The sequence below is a fragment of the Oryx dammah genome, unplaced genomic scaffold, assembly GCF_014754425.2.
Source record: "Oryx dammah isolate SB20612 unplaced genomic scaffold, SCBI_Odam_1.1 HiC_scaffold_3, whole genome shotgun sequence".
NCBI classification, from domain to species: domain Eukaryota; kingdom Metazoa; phylum Chordata; class Mammalia; order Artiodactyla; family Bovidae; genus Oryx; species Oryx dammah.
This window is the reverse complement of record NW_024070187.1, coordinates 36,609,560-36,616,049: the sequence shown is the minus strand read 5'-3', so window position 1 is coordinate 36,616,049 and position 6,490 is coordinate 36,609,560. Positions and strand designations below refer to the sequence as shown.

At 41.8% G+C, this 6,490-nt stretch overlaps 1 non-coding gene across 1 annotated transcript; it reads left to right on the top strand.

Moving 5' to 3' along the window:
- Positions 1-5,162: 5,162 nt before the first annotated feature.
- On the top strand, positions 5,163-5,234 carry TRNAA-CGC. Its single transcript has one exon. It is a non-coding gene; the product is annotated as a tRNA-Ala (tRNA).
- Positions 5,235-6,490: the final 1,256 nt, after the last annotated feature.

The window sequence follows — 6,490 nt, the reverse complement described above, 5'->3', positions numbered from 1 at the left end:
CTCATTGGAAAAAACTGATGCTGGGAGGGATTGGGGGCAGACGGAGAAGGGGACGACAGAGGATGAGATGGCTTGATGGCATCGCTGACTCGATGGATGTGAGTCTGAGAGAACTCCCGGAGTTGGTGATGGACAGGGAGGCCTGGCGTGATGCGATTCATGGGGTCGCAAAGAGTCGGACATGACTGAGCAACTGAACTGAACTGAACATGTTCTTAGTGATGCTTATGATGCTGGTCCGCGGATAACACTGATAACAGCATTGCTTGTTTAAGAAGCCCTGATTTCTTTTTGGCCTCCAGAAAGAGTTTTCTAGACTCTCTGGTCCCTGGATATATCTGACCTGTACTACTGGTAGAGGCAGGTGAAGATTCCATACTGGCAATGCAGTTCTCAGAAGTTCCTGACATGAATGCTGTGTTGGCTGCTTGTGAATGATAAAGATCCTCTCCCTTTCATACTTCCCTGGTGGCTCAGACGGTAAAACGTCTGTCTACAATGTGAGAGACCTGAGTTTGATCCCTGGGTTGGGAAGATTCCGTGGAGAAGGAAATGGCAACCCACTCCAGTACTCTTGCCTTGAAAATCCCATGGACGGAGGAGCTTAGTGCAAGCTACTATCCATGGGGTCGCAGAGTCAGGCACAACTGAGCGACTTCACTTTCATACTTAATCCAGGTCTCAACTCTGAATCTCTCCAACCAGATAGTTCTTTCTCTGGAAGAATAAATTTGGAATTCTGGTCTGTCTGCCCCTATACATCTCCTGAACTGTTGATAACAACCATGAGTACCTTTAAACATCTTTTAAATCTTCAATAGCTCAGTGGTGTCTGAATCCCACAGTAGTTGCTTTTCTTTATTTTCCATTTTGTTAAAAAATTATAATTGACAGACAATATCATAGTGGCCCTTCTCTTTCCTCAGTGAGTCTGGCTAAAAGTTTGTTAGTTTTGTCAGTCTTTTCAAAGAGCCAGTTCTTAGATTCATTGCTCTTTTAAAAAAACGTTTTTAAAGTTTCAATTTTATCTTCTTGGAGAATAATCTTCCTTTGTAATATAAGTGACAGGCCTGAGAAATGCTGTGAGGTGCATTTTTTTTGTTTGTTTTTATTGTGAGGGTCTTTAGTGAATAAGAACTCTCATTTCTTTGTTCAACAGTCTGTTCATCTTTATATACTTCCAGAGAAAAATTGTTCTCAGTAGTTGAGTAGTTTCAAATAAACTTTTTTCTCTAATAAAATATCACAGACCTAAGTGTATTATTAAAGTTGTCAATGTGTCAACTGTATACCTTTCACAATTTTCCCAACTGCAAAATGATTTTTTTGAAAAGCAGTTTAATTCCAATTTGGTTTCCGCAATTTGGATTAATGAAAGTTCTTTACCATTCAGACACTATGTTTTCTGTGGCCTCCACAAGTTGATTCTAAACTATCAGCTAGGAAACTGAGAACAAACATTCACATGTGTGCACACACACAGACACACACTCAGGAATCCATCTTCTTCTTCTTCTCTTTCTCCATCAATAAATTCCGATTTGGTAATTTTGACTATCAGCCAGCTTTGGAAACTATTGAGACAGTTTCTTGTCCATCTATATACCTAACTTATCTGTCCATTATCCTCCTTTCCTTACTCTAAAAAAGATTTAAGTTACTGTCTTAATTAAATATAGTCACTTAGGAAAGTAACCATTTAAGAAAATAGATAAAAAGATCAATAATGTAATAGTTAATCTTTATCTTCTTTCTCATAGTTTTATGTTTTCTAAATTTTCTTGGCATATGTTAGTATAATTTTTAAAAAGACTGAATTTTTTATGGATTAAAAAATTTGTTGAAGTTACTTATGAGGGTTGCCCTACTTATGTACTATTTCATACTTAGTGAGTTATCAGTTAACCAAGTATTTTTATTTTTAGGACTGTCTGTTCTCCCAGAGGACTAGAAAGGAAAACTTTCACGCCTATTACTTTATAGATTCCTGGTAAGATGGACGACCTCTGAAAGTCTATCAGTTTCTATTCTTTGGGGTTCTGCAACAGCCTCTGAAGGAATGATGCATATTATCTTTATAGCCAACAATGTTACATAAAACATAAAAAGGGCTTTCCTTCTTTGATTGGAATTTGAAATTGTAATCTAGCATGTTAGAATCTGTGTTAGAAGAATCATTTAAGGCTCCCTGCCCAATCAGCAGTAACACCCCAAGTATGTTAGTCACTTAGTAATGTCCAACTCTTTGCAACCCCATGGACTGTAGCCCCCGCCATGCTCCCCTGTCCATGGAATTCTCCAGGCAATTTCCTCCTTCAGGGGATCTTCCCAACCCAGGGATCGAAACCAGGTCTCCAGAATTGCAGGCAGATTCTTTACCGTCTGAGGCACACCGGAAGCCCAAGAGTGAAATTTATTTGTTGCAGTGGATTGCTTCCCTCTAATGGTGAAAAGTAGTCATACCACTTCATTTTTAGTGTTTAGGTTCTTAGTCTCAAATAGTTTACAAATTATTTCACACCATGGTTTGCTTTGATTACGATTATTATAATCTATGCTTTTGTGATAATATCACATGATATTGATGCCAAAACCATTAGCTCATGATTTTAACAATCAAAGCAATAACATCTAAGAAGCTGTAGCTCGTTACTTCTCTGATTTCTGACTCACTAAATGTTTCAAATGAAACAACTTATTTCTGATTTATAATACTTCTATTATTAAAATCTTGCAGAAATGCATGTAATTGTTACATCAGTCCTTATCACTAGATAGCATTATATATCAGTATGATTAAGTTTTTAGGAACACAAATTGCCATCATGTAAGCCTTTGGTGATAAACAGAACACAACAAAAGAAGGATTTGGACAGTTTACCACCAGATCCAGGATTTGATAAATAATTCACGCCTACAGAACTTTGTCATTTTGAGGCAAATTGCTCTTAGGAAACTCAGTAAACTTTACTAAGTGAACTCAGTAAAGTTTCTAAGTCATCCTTTGATGTTCCTTTCATTTGAACTCAACAACTTTCCGAGGTGAAAGGGAAAGCATTATTATCCCATCTTTTCTTTATTTTTTTTTTTCTTTAATGGTTGAGGAAATAAGCTCTGAGAGCACACAAGATATCAGTCTCAGAAATGGGTCAAGAATCCTGGTTCCCACTCTGTGAAATGTTTCAGACTCAATATTCAATGTTCAATTGTGCATTTTCCACTCATGGGCTCTCAGATGTAACTCAGCCTGAATGGCTCCTTCTTCAGGATCTCTGTCACATTTGACAGCCCTTGCCCCCACTAAGGGGTTTCCCTCATAGCTCAGTTGGTAAAGAATCTGCCTGCAGTGCAGGAGACCCAGGTTCGATTCCTGGGTCGGGAAGATCCCCTGGAGAAGGAAATGGGAATCCACTCCAGTATTCTTGCCTGGAGAATCCCATGGACAGAGGAGCCGGGCAGGCTATAGTCCATGGGGTCACAAGAGTCGGACACGACTTAGTTACTAAGCCCCCAGTAAAGTGGATGAAAGAGGATGAGATGGTTGGATGGCATCACCAATGTGATGGACATGAGTTTGAGTAGGTTCCAGGAGTTGTTAATGGACAGGGAAGCCTGGCATGCTGCAGTCCCTGGGGTCGCAAAGAGTCGGACACGACTGAGCGACTGAACTAAACTGTCCCCACGAATCTCATCAAATGAGAAATCTAGCAGGCCTTCTAGCCTTCTTCCTTCTCTGTCCCCACTTGTCATCAATAAGTCTTGCTGAGTTTTCTGACCATCGTCCACCTCCTATTACCCCTTTGTATTACTGTCCTAGAGTTGCCATAGCAAAGCTCCACAGACTGTTAGGCTTAGACACCAGAAATCTATTTCTCACAGTTCTAGAGGCTAGAAGTCTGAGATCAGTGTGTCAGCAGGGTTAGTTTCTTCTCCTTGGCTTGTGGCCCACTATCTTCTTTCTGTTTCTCCACTTGCTCTTCTGTCCATCTGTGTCTTCCCTCTAACCTCTTCTTTTAAGGATATCAGGTATATTGGATTAGTGACTGTGTGTGTGCTAAGTAAGTCACTTCAGCCATGTCAGACTCTTTGTGACTCTATGGACTGTAGCCTGCCAGGCTCCTCTGGCCGTGGGATTCTCCAGGCAAGAATACTGGAATGCCAGGCCCTCCTCCAGGGGATCTTCCCAACCCAGGAATCAAACTTGTGTCTCCTGCATTGCAGGCACCTGGGAAGCCCAATGAAGATTAGGGGCCACCCTAATGACCTCATTTTAACTTAATCACCTCCTTAAAGACCCATTTCCATGTGCAGTCACATTCTAAGATCCTGAGGGTCAGGACTTCAGCCTAAGAAATTTGGGAGGGGGTTACAATTCAGCCCCTAACAACCCTGTTACTCTTCTGAACTGGCTGAGGGATGCCTCCCTTCAGCCCTACACTGTACAACACATTCCCACCTGGATGCTCTGCTCCAGTTCATCTTCCACGGAGATCAATCCAATATACAAGTCTGATTGTGGAAGTTCCTTTCCTTCTAATCCTTCACCCGAGCCCCTATTCTTTGACAAGACAAGGGAAGACCTGGCCCTGCCTTTCTCACCTGCCTCTTCTCTCCACACCTCTTATCTGGCCCTCAACCTCCACTGATGCTAAAATGCTTCATGACCAGGCCATGTTGCTTCATGCCTCAATGCCTTGGCTTATATTTATGCCCTTACCCCAGACCTTTTTCTTCATCTGCCTGCCTCTTTCTCATTCTTCAAAATGTACAGAAAATGGGAGCCTCTCCTGGTTCCTGCCGGCTGATCAAAGCTCTGGCTCTCCGAGTGACCTGCAGGCAGGAGCACATCTTGGTGCTTTATGAGTAACTGAGTAGGGGAAGATCCATTCACTGTGGGGACAGTTTGTTCAGGAAATGATGATTCAGGTCTGATGCCTGAAACTTGCCTCTCCAAAGAGCTCTCCCTAACACAGTGGCCTTGGACCAGGTGGCTTGTATTAGCCCCTGGGCAAGTGAAGCTTCTTCATGGTTTTACACAGACACCCCAGGTTCTTCCCATTTATGGTTGGTTACATATGTATTTCTATTTTACATACATTTTAACTTAGACTTATACCTGTGAGGTTGGTACTCATTTGTGGAGATGTCAATTTATATCACCAGGGGATGTAGCTCAGTGGTAGAGCGCATGCTTCGCATGTATGAGGCCCCGGGTTCGATCCCCGGCATCTCCACGTGGTTCTGTTTGGGCCTCCCTGGTGGCTCAGACGGCAGGAGACCTAGGTCTCCTAATTTATATTTCCTTTTCCCCAACCCTTTCTCTTTGCCCGTTCCAGCTGATGTCAGGCTCCACATTTTGAGGCTTCAGTGGGGGATCTGGACGATGTGGAACACCAGGGATCTATCATGATGGTTTTACTGTCCGGTTTTTCCAGGCTGTAAATCATGCTCCCACCTTATTGCAGCAACTCATTTAACCCCCTCTAACCTTTTAAAAATAATACCATGTAAGCATTTCCATCCCAGCAACTTTATTGGAAATGTTGCCCCCACTCTGGCATGTGATTGCTAGTAATGTTTTTATTTACAAACCCCACTGTTGCCCGTGTGAAGCTGTGTCAGGAACCAACTTTGTCCATCCCCCAGCCTCCTATTATAATCAAATGGAATATTTGTGTTTCATGTTCCTGGTGTGTAAACTGCCCAGACAATGTCCTATTCATCTTTGTGTCCTCAGGACCCAGTGCTGGACACAGAGTAATGTGCTCTGTCCTCCCCAAATGTCTACTGCAAATAATGTTAAAATAACCAGCTCTATAGGACAACAGGAGAGGAGTGTCCAAGTAAATATTTGGAAAGAGTTTTAGGGAGAAGCCTCTGGTAAAGGAGGTGTGGACTGGAGATGAAGGTCAGATGGAACAAGATTAGCCAGGGGTTGATCATCACTGAAACTAGACAATGGGACTGTATTATAGTAGTCTCTCTCTGCTTTCAAATATATTTAAAATTTTCCCTAAAAAACAAAAACAAAAACCACCACCAAAAAAAAAAAAAGAGCCATTTGTTTATAAATAAGCACAAGAAAGACAGCATTTTTCTTTTTTGGATCTGTCATAATGGCCCTTAGTTGAGGAACAAGGCAGTGACTACCATCTCTCCTGGGAGAAGCCCAGATGAGGACGTCACTGGTGAGGCTAGTGAGCCCTTGAGGTGGCGTCACTGTTTCCTGAGAATAAAACCTTCATTTGGTTGTAGGAGGGAAGGGTTGAGTAATAAAGTGATTGTTGTTATTGGCTCAGCTTTTGTAAGCAGCTTCATTTTTAATGATGGTGTGAGTGGAGGATTACAGGAACTGGTGGGATTGTCTGAAATGTCAGGACTGGAATTTACCATTGCAGGGGGATGCCATGAGATTCAACACTGGTATATTCATTAGAAGTTACAAAGAAGACAGTGAGATAGAAATAAAAGAATGGATTTGGTATTTTAT